This window comes from Xenopus laevis, chromosome 2S (genome assembly GCF_017654675.1).
Source record: "Xenopus laevis strain J_2021 chromosome 2S, Xenopus_laevis_v10.1, whole genome shotgun sequence".
In the NCBI taxonomy this organism is placed as follows: domain Eukaryota; kingdom Metazoa; phylum Chordata; class Amphibia; order Anura; family Pipidae; genus Xenopus; species Xenopus laevis.
In genome coordinates this window covers 150,701,798-150,714,522 of record NC_054374.1, presented here as the reverse complement: position 1 = coordinate 150,714,522, position 12,725 = coordinate 150,701,798, and the positions used below count along the sequence as shown (strand labels likewise).

General features: G+C 42.9%; 1 protein-coding gene across 1 annotated transcript in view; it reads right to left on the bottom strand.

The window, feature by feature from the left end:
- birc2.S (baculoviral IAP repeat containing 2 S homeolog) overlaps positions 1-10,245 on the bottom strand; it is a 42,010-nt gene extending 31,765 nt beyond the window's left edge. Inside the window, exon 1 of the mRNA XM_041582906.1 lies at positions 10,221-10,245. The gene's annotated coding sequence lies outside the window, so the exon portion shown is untranslated. The remainder of the gene's footprint in view (positions 1-10,220) is intronic.
- Between the last annotated feature and the right edge of the window lie 2,480 nt (positions 10,246-12,725).

Here is a 12,725-nt window from a genome sequence, read left to right as displayed (position 1 = left end):
ATGTCGCGGCCGCGATCCGACGGGATTTTTAGTCCCATCCGATCGGGGAAACCCGCCCAGGGGGTCCCATACCCGGGCCAATAAGCTGCCGACTCGGTCTGTCGGCAGCTTTTATCGGCCTGTGTATGGCCACCTTTAGGTTAGGCTATTGGCACACAGGCTGAAGGCTGCAGCCTAGCTGGTAAAACACCTGCCACGGCTAGGGCCGGTATTACAAATTTACCGGAAATGTAGTTGCTGGTAATTTGTAATACCCTTAAGAAAAAGCCCTTGCCCCCCCCCATTCGCTCAGTACTTACTGTTTTTTCCAGGCTTCTGGCCATTGCGCATGTTGCTCCGCCCCTTTTGTGTCACTGTGTGACCCGCCCCATTTGCATAACTGTGTGACCCGCCCCCTTTTGCATCACAGACCGCCCCCTTTTGTTCCCGATCTCCCACCGGCCGGTAAAATCTTTTAGAAGAGGTGGCAACCCTAGCTCCATAACCCTGCTCCATTGATTTGAATCTGATCAGCCTGTGTGTGGTCACACACAGTGGAGCTGAAGCTGAGGTCAGCCTGGAGTTGGCTCTTTTTGTGTATTTGGGCTGATCTCAGCTTCAGCTCTGCTGTGCGTAAGTGAGTGCCTTGGTTTGTTTCATGTGAAAAAAAAAAGATGCACTACAAACACATACGTCATGGTTTATTCATTTTATTGTGGGATACAAATCACCCAGATATTATCTGTTGTTGGTCAGATTTATTATTAGTTGTGTCTGTGTTAGTAAGTTAGTAGTAATATGTATACAGATGGCATTTTTGGTTAAAAAGCAACAGAGTTACTAAGGGGCAGATTTATTAAGGGTCAAAATTAAAATTTGAATTTTCCATATTATTTTTATGGTCCAAACTGTCAAATTTGACTAGGGAGTTATCCAAACTCGATTTGAGTTTTTTAAAAAAAAAAAAAGAATTCAAATGAAACTATTGGCCACCTAAAACCTGCCGAATTACTGTTCAAGTCAATGGGAGAGGTCCAGGGATCAATTTGGAGATCAAATCGAATCAAAATTCCATTCAAGATTTCTGATCGTTTAAATGAGTCCAAGTGTTAAAAAAATTAGATTTTATTAATAAGACTCTAATGAAGTTTGCTACAAAAAAAATTTGCGTAACAAAAAGTTTCCCGGTTTTTTTTTCCTGCAGTTTCACAAATATTTTGGCAAAGCGAAACAGGACAGATTCAGTCATCACTAGGTTTCGCTGTTACTCTGCGATGCTGAATAGAGTCACTAAATGGCAGTTATCTCTGTGTCAGTTCTGAGTTTGATTTAACACACCATGTTGTCTGTCACCTCTTCCCCACCTTCCCCATAGCTCATATTTACTCTTCCCACATCAAACACAGACCCCATTCCTGGCAGCAAATGTTAAAGTGTTAGGAAGGAGGCAGAACAGTGGCTGGTGTTCACTTGCTATTCATTTGGTCTGTGCTGACCTGACCCTGTATTTTCCATTACAGCCCAGTTTCCTGGCAGAGTGTGGGGAAAGGCTGGAAAAAGAGTAACCGAAGGGAGGAAACGATGGGCTAGCTAAAAACACACACCGAGGATAAAGGCCACATTTATTTACATTAAGGTTTATGTGGCCTTTGTTCATTCATACAGTCGATTTATATCTCTTAAAGGGAACCTTTAAAATTATTCATAATCATAATTATAGCAAGCAGGCAGGAGCCATTTTGTGGACACTGTTATTAAAGGGATACTGCCATGGGAAAACATGTTTTTTTCAAAACACATCAGTTAATAGTGCTGTGCATTTTTCAAAAGAGCAAACAGATTATTTTATATAAAATTTTAAAATCCGACATGGGGCTAGACATATTGTCAGTTTCCCAACTGCCCACAGTCATGTGACTTGTGCTCTGATAAACTTCAGTCCTGATGTCCATCCCCATGCATTGGTTACACAGTGACATCTAGGAAGTGCTGAATGGAAAGAGAAAGTAATTGCCTGCCCTGCCTCTATGCCTAAGGCATAGAGGAGGGGCAGGCAATATTTGATTGACAGCTGAGATTTTTAAACACGTTTGCAACAGGTATGAATGCTTCAGTTAAAAAAAAGAATTTGGATTTCATGTTTAATTTGAATAGGATTTTTATGATAAAGCTTTTTATGTCTGGGTAACAGGTCCAATTTAAAAGGGTTGTTTGCCTTTAAATTTTAACTTTTACTATAATGTAGACAATTTGCAGTTTGTCTTGATTTTTTATTTTTATGATTTTTTTTTAGTTATATAGCTTTTTGTCGGCAGTTTGAAATTTCAGCAGCTATCTGGTTGCTAGGCTGCAATTTACCCTAGCAACCAGGCAGCAGTGAATAAAAAAGGGGCTGCAAAGAAGGATACGTAATAATAACAATAAAATTGTAGCCTCAAAGCAAAGCCACATCCACAGGCTGCTTACAGGCTACTGCTTGGCCACAGGCTGCTCACAGACTACTGCTTGGCCACAGGTTGCTCACAGGCTACTGGTTGACCACAGGTTACTGGTTGGCCACAGGCTGCTCACAGGCTACTGGTTGGCCACAGGCTGCTCACAGGCTACTGGTTGGCCACAGGTTGCTCACAGGTTACTCGTTGGCCACAGGCTGCTCACAGGCAACTGGTTGGCCACAGGCTGCTCACAGGCTACTGGTTTGCCACAGGCTGCTCACAGGCTACTGGTTGGCCATAGGCTGCTCATAGGCTACTGGTTGGCCTGGCCACAGGCTGCTCACAGGCTACTGGTTGGCCACAGGCTGTTCACAGGCTACTGGTTGACCACAAGTTACTGGTTGGCCACAGGCTGCTCACAGGCTACTGGTTGGCCATAGGCTGCTCATAGGCTACTGGTTGGCCTGGCCACACGCTGCTCACAGGCTACTGGTTGGCCACAGGCTGTTCACAGGCTACTGGTTGACCACAAGTTACTGGTTGGCCACAGGCTGCTCACAGGCTACTGGTTGGCAACAGGCTGCTCACAGGCTACTCGTTGGCCACAGGCTGCTCACAGGCTACTGGTTGGCCACAGGCTGCTCACAGGCTACTGGTTGGTCACAGGCTGCTCACAGGCTACTGGTTGGTCACAGGCTGTTCACAGGCTACTGGTTGGCTAAAATCCTGACCGAAGCAGCCAATCTCTTGATGGGGGTATCAACAATGTCTGTTAGAGGCAACAACAATGGTTCTGAATGCAAGTTAGAGGAAGCCTCGAGCCTTTCCAGACGCCATAAATGCCCAACCATATGCGTGCTTGTATGGTATACTTTAAGGAAATACAAAAGAGGAGGGTTGTTGGTGCTTTCCAAGGCTAAGTAAAAATGTGTTTAAATACAGTGGAAGTGCTACTGATTTGGCCAATCACTGCACATTCCCTAGCACCCCCACACCCGGCAACAGGGCCACAGTTGTATTAAATGTCCATTGTAGGCAACAATAGAAGTTACTCCAATATAATTTGTTTTAACATGAATTATAACTTATATTGAATGGCAATGCCCTGGGCTTGTATTTCTGTTAGTAATTCTGCTAGTGATGTAACCCATGCCAGCTGCCAGCTTTGGTTTTATCCTTATATAGACACAGACACATTCTGCTCTCTTGTGTTTCCTATACTTTTTTTTTTTCTTTGGCAGAGCTTTATATGGTTTAATATTGCCCAAAACATTTCAACATTTCCATTACTAGTGAATATAATCATTTACATATATGTGTGTGTGAGAATTCTCAAGTGTTACGTATCAGCACTAATGTGAGTCAACTGTGAGGCTATACATTACATTTCACTCAGGGTCTCATGGGCCACTAGCTACTATCGTGGACTCTTTGGGCCATTAGCTATTACCCTGAGCCATTACTTGGTCCAGGACTCAAGCTGGCCTCCCCACCATTGCTTCAGGCCTTCCTAAGGGAGTCAGTCCCATAATTTGGGAACCGCTGTTCACTTACACATTAACCAATTAACAATAACAATATTTTAATAACCTTTAAATAATATTAACATATAATATACAGAATGTCACCCAGTCACTTCCATCTTTCCCTGCCATAGTGGAACTTCTGGTGTCCTAGGGTCATTAGCTATTATTCTGGGGTCCTTGGGCCATTAGCTATTGTGTTGGGGTCCTTGAGCCATTAGCTATTATTCTGGGGTCATTGGGCCATTAGCTATTATTCTGAGGTCCTTGGGCCACTAGCTATTATTCTGGGGTCCTTGGGCCACTAGCTATTATTCTGGGTTCCTTGGGCCACTAGCTATTATTCTGGGGTCCTTGGGCCACTAGATTTTATTCTGGGGTCCTTGGGCCACTAGCTATTATTCTGGGTTCCTTGGGCCACTAGCTATTATTCTGGGGTCCTTGGGCCACTAGCTATTATTCTGGGGTCCTTGGACCATTAGCTATTGTTTTGGGGTCCTTGAGTTATTTACGATTATTTTGAAGTGATTGGGCCATTAGTTAGTATTCTGGGTTCATTGGGCCATTAGTTATTATTCTGGGTTCCTTGGGCCATTAGCTATTATTCTGGGGTCCTTGAGCCATTAGCTTTTATTCTGGGGTTCTTAAGCCATTAGTTATTTTTCTTGTGTCATTGGGGCCATTACCTTTTATTTATTCCTTGGGCCATTAGCTAGTAGTTTTGTGTGCAGTGATGCTCACTGACCCAACATCAGCATTAGGAAAATTCATTAGGTACAAGTGACTGCGTGTGTAGAAGCAACACACAAAATGAGTCCTGTAAGCGATACCTCCTCGAGGCAGTTGGTGATTCTAGGCCTCCCTTTTGTCCTTGCGCCTTGAAGTTTGCAGCGGTGAAGAGGCAGGAGGTGACAGCAGGAGATATGCCAGAGGCAAGAGGTGGAGGATGTACTGAGCTGGGACTATTTTACTATTACTTACTAATCTTTCTTTCCAGATCATCCTACTGGATCATAACTGTCTGTTTAGAAAGTGGGAGCCTAGCAACCAGATCTGACCATATAAAAGTTCAGTTTAAGGTGGACATCTCCTTGACCAATTTAGGAATTGTGGGAGTCTCTCTACACCCTCCTTTTTTCTCATGTTAGCCTTGCTTTTCAGCCTTGCTCATTACCTATCATTATCTCCAACTCCACAGCCACATGAGAAAAACTGCTCAATGAGTAAATGATATGTTAATTCTTTGCTCGGAGATTAAAAAGAAATTTTCAGTGCCGAAAATGATTATTTACAGAAAAGTAGACTAGATGTCTCCGTCGGCATTGCTACCTGCAGCCTCCACAGTCCAAAAAACCCGCCGAGTTCTTGTTATGTCTTCTCAGAGCACATCTTGTAATAATAGACTCCAGTCTGATGCTATTTCTTAATTCAGCCGTGCAGCTCAGGAATGTCTGAGCCTGAAATAAATACAGCTGCCATCTCACCTTTCTCATTCTCCAGCTTATTAGAAAGATCTATTTCTAACCCATTCTAAATGCATTTTCATGTCAGTTACTGCAGCTGTGAAACAGACACCTTAAATGAGCACCATGTTGCTTGATAGGACCAGTGACCACTGCAGAAACTTTTATTGGCCCACGTCCGACCAGCAAAGTGTCCTCAAGCTGCCTCCCCTCCATTTCTCCAGGCCTCCCTAAGGGAGTCAGCCCCATAATTTTGGGTCACTGATCACTTCAACTATATTAATATCATTTATATAACTTCAACATAGTATACAGAATGGCACTCAGTGATTTCAATCTTACCCTGGCCTAGTGGAGCTTACAGTCTAATTGCCCTGCCATAGACACCCAAAAATATAGGAGAAATATCAAATCACATGAGAAAAGTCACTTAAAATGAGTAGACCATGCATTCTTTCCATAGACTGTGCCATGATGTTAATAACACCATAGACCACAGTAGTGATGCTAATCACTTTACCATCATGAATTTCAACCTAGAACAACCCAAACCAGCCATCTGCTGGCCTCCCTTTCACTCTAACTGGCTCCTCATGAAAGAAAGCGAAGCTGGCAGTTATTTGGCATGGCAGAATGGCCCGTTGCTCAATATAGAATATGGAAGTCATATTGTGCAAAACTCATCTGGAAGATCTGGAGAAGCATATCAAGCAACCAGAGATGGTGCCTCCAACCCCTCTGAGATACTCTTCATTTTAAGTAAAAGGCACAGGGTGGATGTATTCCCCTTTAAGGGCACTTTAATCAAAGTCTGAGGAACATTCTAGTTTTTGTTTCTCATTTTTTTTTTCTTGTGCATTGACTGTATCTCGTGGCAGTTCTCCTTAAATTAAGCAGGTTGCAGGTTGTCTGTTACTAACCCAACGGTCTCAATCTTGGCTAAACCTGAATGCCGTTAAAACAGGGGTCCCCAATTTTTTTTACCCATGAGCCACATTCATATGTTAAAAGAGATGGGGAGCACCTGGGGTGTCAAATAAGGCTGTGAGTGGCAGTTTGGTAGCCCCTGTGTAGACTGGCAGCCTACAAGAAACTCTATTTGGCAGTACCGCTGTTTTTTATGCAACTAAAACTTGGCTCCAAGCCTGGAATTCAAAAATAAGCACCTGTTTGAGGCCACTGAAAGCAACAGCCAAGGGGTTGGTGAGCAACATGTTGCTTGTGAGTCACTGGTTAGAGATCGCATCTTTAAATTTTATCTTGGAGAAATCTACAGATGGATTAAATAGTTAAATGAGTGCTTAGCTGTTGCAATAGAGCAGAGATGTGAGGACGGGAGCAAGGGAGAAGGATTAGACAGTCTGTACATTTCCCCCATTAGCAGTCGGTCACGGTCAAGGCATCTCCCCCAATAGACTTTCTCATACTCTGCATCATTCAGCTGATATCAGCCGGAGGCCAAAATAGCTCCCTATCTAGAAGAACAAATAGTACATTGCCTTCAGGGGCGTAACTACAGAGGAAGCAGACCCTGCGGCTGCAGGGGGGCCCAGGAGGTACAGGGGGCCCCATGAGGCTCTCATTGATGAGCAATTTGAACATATATTGGTAAAACAGGACAAACACTGGATATGTTGGGGGCCCTAAAATGAATTTGCTGTGGGGCCCAGCAACATCTAGTTACGCCACTGATAAAATCAGTATCTTCTCCGTATCTTTCACGCAAACCTTATTTTCTTTTCTCCTTTCCTAGTGGTTGGGATTTTTCCTCCCTCTTTCCTGTCTGAATGGACTAAACTGTCAAGTTTGCTTTCCTTCCAAGGTAACCTGGAATATCCTGTCTATCTATGTCTGCCTCATGAGCTCGTAAAGCTGCTCTCATGTCTGTACATTTTATGATGGAAATTCAAGTAAAAGCTGAAGAACATCTGGTACATAGCGTGTCCAGACTGGCCGGCCTACTGAGTGATGCAGCCCAAGCTCTGGGTTATATTAATACAAGGCCCAGGGGCAGGACTGATTTACTGGCAGTATGTGCTGGGGTTGTTGGGAGTTGTAGTAGTGTAGTCAAGCAACAGCTGTATGTGCTGCAGGTTGGACATCGTTACTCTGTGATGGAGGGACAACGTGAGAATTATATTAGGGGCAACACAGCAGGTGGAGTGTCACATTCATATGCCTTGTTGCCAAGAACTCACCATCACCGGAGCTCCCCGGGGGTTTTCCCTTGTATCCTAGAGGGTCAGTCCCACCCTAAATCTAATTATTAACTGTATGGGAGGAATATATTTACTCTGGTTTCCTACTTGAAAAGAAGCTTCAGCTCCTGTTTAAATCAAGGGGTTTCTTGTGGTTTTCTTCAGGAAATAGTGGCCATCAGCTGTGGAAGTTGGTGGGAGGGTGCATATAATGGGGAGGAGCCAATTCATATGATAGGGAGGAGCCAATTCATAAGATAGGGAGGAGACAATTCATAGGATAGGGTGGAGTCAATTCATAGTATACAGAGACGCCAATTCATAGGATAGGAAGAAGCCAATTCATAGGATAGAGTGGAACCAATTCATAGGATCGGGTAGAGCTAATTCATAGGATAGGGAGGAGCCATTTCATAGGATAGGGTGGAGCCATAGGATGGGGTGGAGCCAATTCATAGAATAGGTAGAAGCCAATTAATAGACTAGGTAGAAGCCAATTCATAGGATAGGGTGGGGCCAATTTATAGGATCAGGAGAAGCACGGTCACAATGCAGGTATAAACTGCAAGCACACTTCTCATCTTAAAATTCAGATATTTAAGGGGAAACCTCAAAATATACTAGATAGGAAAATATTTTGAATTAAAATGCTGTGGTTTTCCTATTAAGGAAAGATTATGTCTTTTCGAGCACTATACCCTAATGCTAAAAAACGTACTAGGGGTTTATTTACAAGCATACATAGAGTGCGTAGTGCAATTTTTGAAACAAATCATGTTTTTTGTTTTGAGAACATTTTTTTCCTGCTGTCGTTTGGAGCCATGGACTAGTATTTGGGCGCCAGTAGCTGTGCATGGGCTCTGTGGAGCTTTCATGGGCAATTATTTTTTTCGCCTTGGCCTGTTTCATTGCTCGGTCATTGCTCGGTCAATATAAAATATCGAACAGTTAGGGGCAGATTTATCAAGGGTCGAATTTCGAATTTGAAAAACTTCAAAATTCGAATTAAAAAAGACCAACCGAAATTTTGTGAAAAAAAAACAGGTTTTTTTTGCAGGGGAATAGCCCTTATTAGTTCGAATTCACCCGAATTCGAATGGTATGAATCAAAGTAATATAGCATTCAAATGGTATGTATCGAAGTTTTTCCAAAAAAACCTTACATTTTTCAAAGTCCACCAATTGACTCCACTTGGGTTCTAGGAGGTCCCCATAGGCTAAAACAGCAATTCAGCAGGTTTTAGATAAATTTTGATATTCAAATTTTTTTCAAATTCGAATAGAATTTGGACTATTCCCTAGTCGAAGTACACAAAAATGAGCTCGAAATTCAAATTTTTTTAGTTTGAATTTTCACTTCGACCGTTGATAAATCTGGCCCTTAAAGTGAGTGAATCGGCTGTTGTTTTTGCTGAGTAGAGATGCACCAAAGCCACTATACTGAGATTTGGTCAAATCCTAAACCAAATCCAAACCCTATGCAATTTAAGATAACAAACGGTCAAAAAGAACCGCAGATGCAGAAAATTCTACCAATTTCCATGTTTGTGTCACCAAAAGTCACGGATTCGGTTCAGCCGGGCAATTATGTTCGGACCAGGTGCATGCCTATTTTAAAACAAAGTAAACATTTTACTAAATTTCTATGTTTTTCTTCTATTTTCAACCCTATCGAAGCAAAGACAGTACCAATTTGAATTATGCAAGTTTTTAATGGTTATTGAGGTCACAACCAGCAGTTCTGGGCCCAGTTCATCTAGCTCAGGACACCCTGACCCTCATGCTATATACTTACCCTTTAATATTGTATTACGTTTTCAATCATTTTTATTGGAGTTTTTTCTTTTTAAAACATATATCTAAGCAGGCATTAAGTGGCAAATAAGTATGAGAAATTTAAATTTATGCAATTTTGTATCATTTGTCCTCTTTTTAATGTTGTATTACAAGGCCTTCCATCTACATGAGAAGCAAGCAATTCCCAGTTACAGCACTAGAGGGCAGCAGTGTTCACTCCTCACACTTATCTCTGGCAGAACAGGATGGCTTGTTCCACTACTGGCTGCAAGTCCTGTTTTGTGATTTAGCTAGAGGATGAGATGGACCATTCTGCAGTCCAATTGTTTCATATGGTGTAGCCGGGACCTTTCTGCCCTGCCCCAAAAACTTACTCCTTATGCACTGGCACAGCTGACCCAGAAGTGGTATGTACTATACACATGCTCCAATGTTTCTATGTAGTTATAGTCTTTAATATAGCAGATTCATGGATCTCATGTCTGAACCTGAGTGCAAAAGGATAGGTTTCTTTTTAACTGAAGAGAAAAACTCTCTTATTTATTAAAAAAAAGAAATCACTTACAGAAATATAATTTTTATGACATGCAGTTCATCCTAGTGGACACTAGATGGCATAATATTATTGGCAAAGCAGCAGTGAAGCACTTGAAGTATTTGCAAGGGGGATGGGCTGGTGGCAAAAGTTTAAAGGGGGGGGTTAGGTCTTTGCTTTGTTAGGTCTGTTTTCAACAGATATTTTAAAATCAGTATATTGTGTATGTTGTGAAAGCTCCGTGTGGCCTTTGCTATTTATACACAAAACACTTTGAGAGTCAGACTTACCCCAGGTTATTCGTCTCCCTACAAACCCAGCAGCAATGTCATAGATCCCAGTCTGTTTCCTTTCATTCGCTTGGACTCTCTCCAAGTCTGAGCTTTGTTCTCTTTGGGAATGTTAATATTGGCAGAGGGAACACGAGGGGAAGGGGGAGGGAATGGTTACGGGGCTCTGTCTCAACCCAAAAAGCCTCCCCCCAGCAGTTAAAGTGTTAACGGATATGACTTTCAATTAAAAGTACAAAACAGTCAATTTAGCAGTGGTGTGAACTGGGTGCAGCCCCATAAAGGATTTTTTACGCTCACGGTTTCTACTCAACAACAAAGCATTAAAAGGGCTGTTTAATATTTGCTGGAAAGCAATGGGCTACCGGCTCAGCCACTGGGGCACAAGGCAAGCGGAATGAACCACAGACTCAGATCAGAGGCAATACTGTACGAAAAATAAGGTACGAGTATAAAAGGAAACGGGACTGGAGAGAAGAGGGGCAAGGTGGGAAATCTAAAGCCACATCTGGAGATAAAAACTAACTTCTTAAATCAATGACCTCCAACCTTCAACTGACAGTTATTGTCAAACTACACCTCCCAGCCTTTAGCATGCCAATGGGGTGTTGGAAGTCATAGTATCCCAATAACAAAAGAAATACAGACTGGTTCTCAATGATACAAACAAATATCAGTTATAACCTGCAGGTGAAGGTGGACTATAGCAATGATCCCCAACCAGTGGCTCATGAGCAACATTCCCATTGGTGTTGCTCCCAGTGGCCTCACAGTAACTGCCCATTTTCAAATTCCTGGTTAAAGTTATGGAGGAAAAAAGACACACGTTTACTCCAACCGAGCCTCCTGCAGGTTTACAGTCCACGCGGGACTATCAATTAGCCTAGCACAGCCCTTATTTGACATTCCCAAGGATTTTTTTTATTGCTTGTGTAGCACTTTAGTAAATTGTGTGTGTTATACACCACTATTGAGCTCCACTCCCAATAAATGTGCTCCGTATGAGACCTGTAATCTTAGGGAGTGAGCCCTCGCAACGGTGTGGAGGCAGGGTGTAGTGCAACTGTAACTGTATTCATGGTATAATAATTGGGCGCCAGTGGTTCTTATAACTTAAACATGAACTGGTTTATTGAACATACACAATCCTCAGTGGAGTATACAATAGAGCATGACAGGATTTGGCATCACATTGAATAGGCAAAACTCACAGCACCATATGGTCATATGGCCACAGGCAAGAGGACGTGCTCAGCAGCAATAAAGGTACACTCAGCTTTCAGCCTTTACCCTAAGTGGAACCTGAGGGGAATCTATCTACCCTGATCCTATACACTTAGTCCCTACTTCTGGGCTATTAGTACCCGGGATCTTAATCCCTCTGACTCTTCTCGTCGGAGCCTTGAGCTGCTCAGCTAAATAACCTGTCTGTCTGTCACTCCTAAAGTGACCTATAATGGTGAGTAGCTTATTCTTACTAGACCTGACCTGTCTAGGTTCCACAGGGCTCTACCTGCCTGTTCAGGTCAGAGCCAGCACAAAATGGACACTGAAAGCATGGCTTCAGAGCCTTTTATATCCTAGCACAGTGCCATCTGCTGGTCACTGTGAGAAGTAGGAGGGGGCATAGCTTAGAGCAGAAAGAGCAAACAGTACCCCTCCCAACTGTATTTTAGGACCCAAATAGGTGTCCATAACATTGAGGGACTGCCTGCACATAATATTAGGGGTGGCTATTTTACACATCCCTACACTTGTCTGACTCCCCAACAGTTTTTAATCACCGGTAATAGAAGGTTTGGAAAGCCTGTTCTGTTGTTGTTAGAATTACACCTAGCTCTGGGCAGGGCCAAATTTACATAGGGGGCGCCCCTAGGCCCACTGCCCCCCTAAAATCCTGCTGGCCTAGGTGGCCTTTCCACAAATCCAGGCCTGGCTCTGGGTGAGCTGTAGCAGCAAAATCACATATTAAACATGGATGTGTCATTGGGGAGTGTTGCCTAATGTGCTGACTTGTGCTTTCTTGGCAAGCTCATTTGTTAGAACTTTATTGTCTGGCCCTGGCATTACTCACATTGGGCTGACTGCTGTCTATTAGTAATCACCAAGAGCCTAATGTCTTACATTTCCCATCTATATATTTCTACCCATATATCTAGGTATAGCCAAGAAATGCATTATATCTATACATACATAGCAGTGGTGTAACTAGATATTACTGGGCCCCACAGCAAATTATTTTTCAGGCCCCCAAAATGTTTAGAGGTTGACTTGTTTCTCCAATATTTATTGAAATTGTATATGAATTAGGGCCTCATGGGGCCCCTATACCTCCTGGGCCCCCCTGCAGCCGCAGGGTCTGCTTCCTCTATAGTTACGCCCCTGATACATAGTCTTCCATCCCTATAATAGATGATTCCATAGGAACATAATTAGCCACTATACTACTAAAAGGGTAGTAGCAAAGTTGGGAGTGTACCATTTTACAACTAACATTGCAACCAC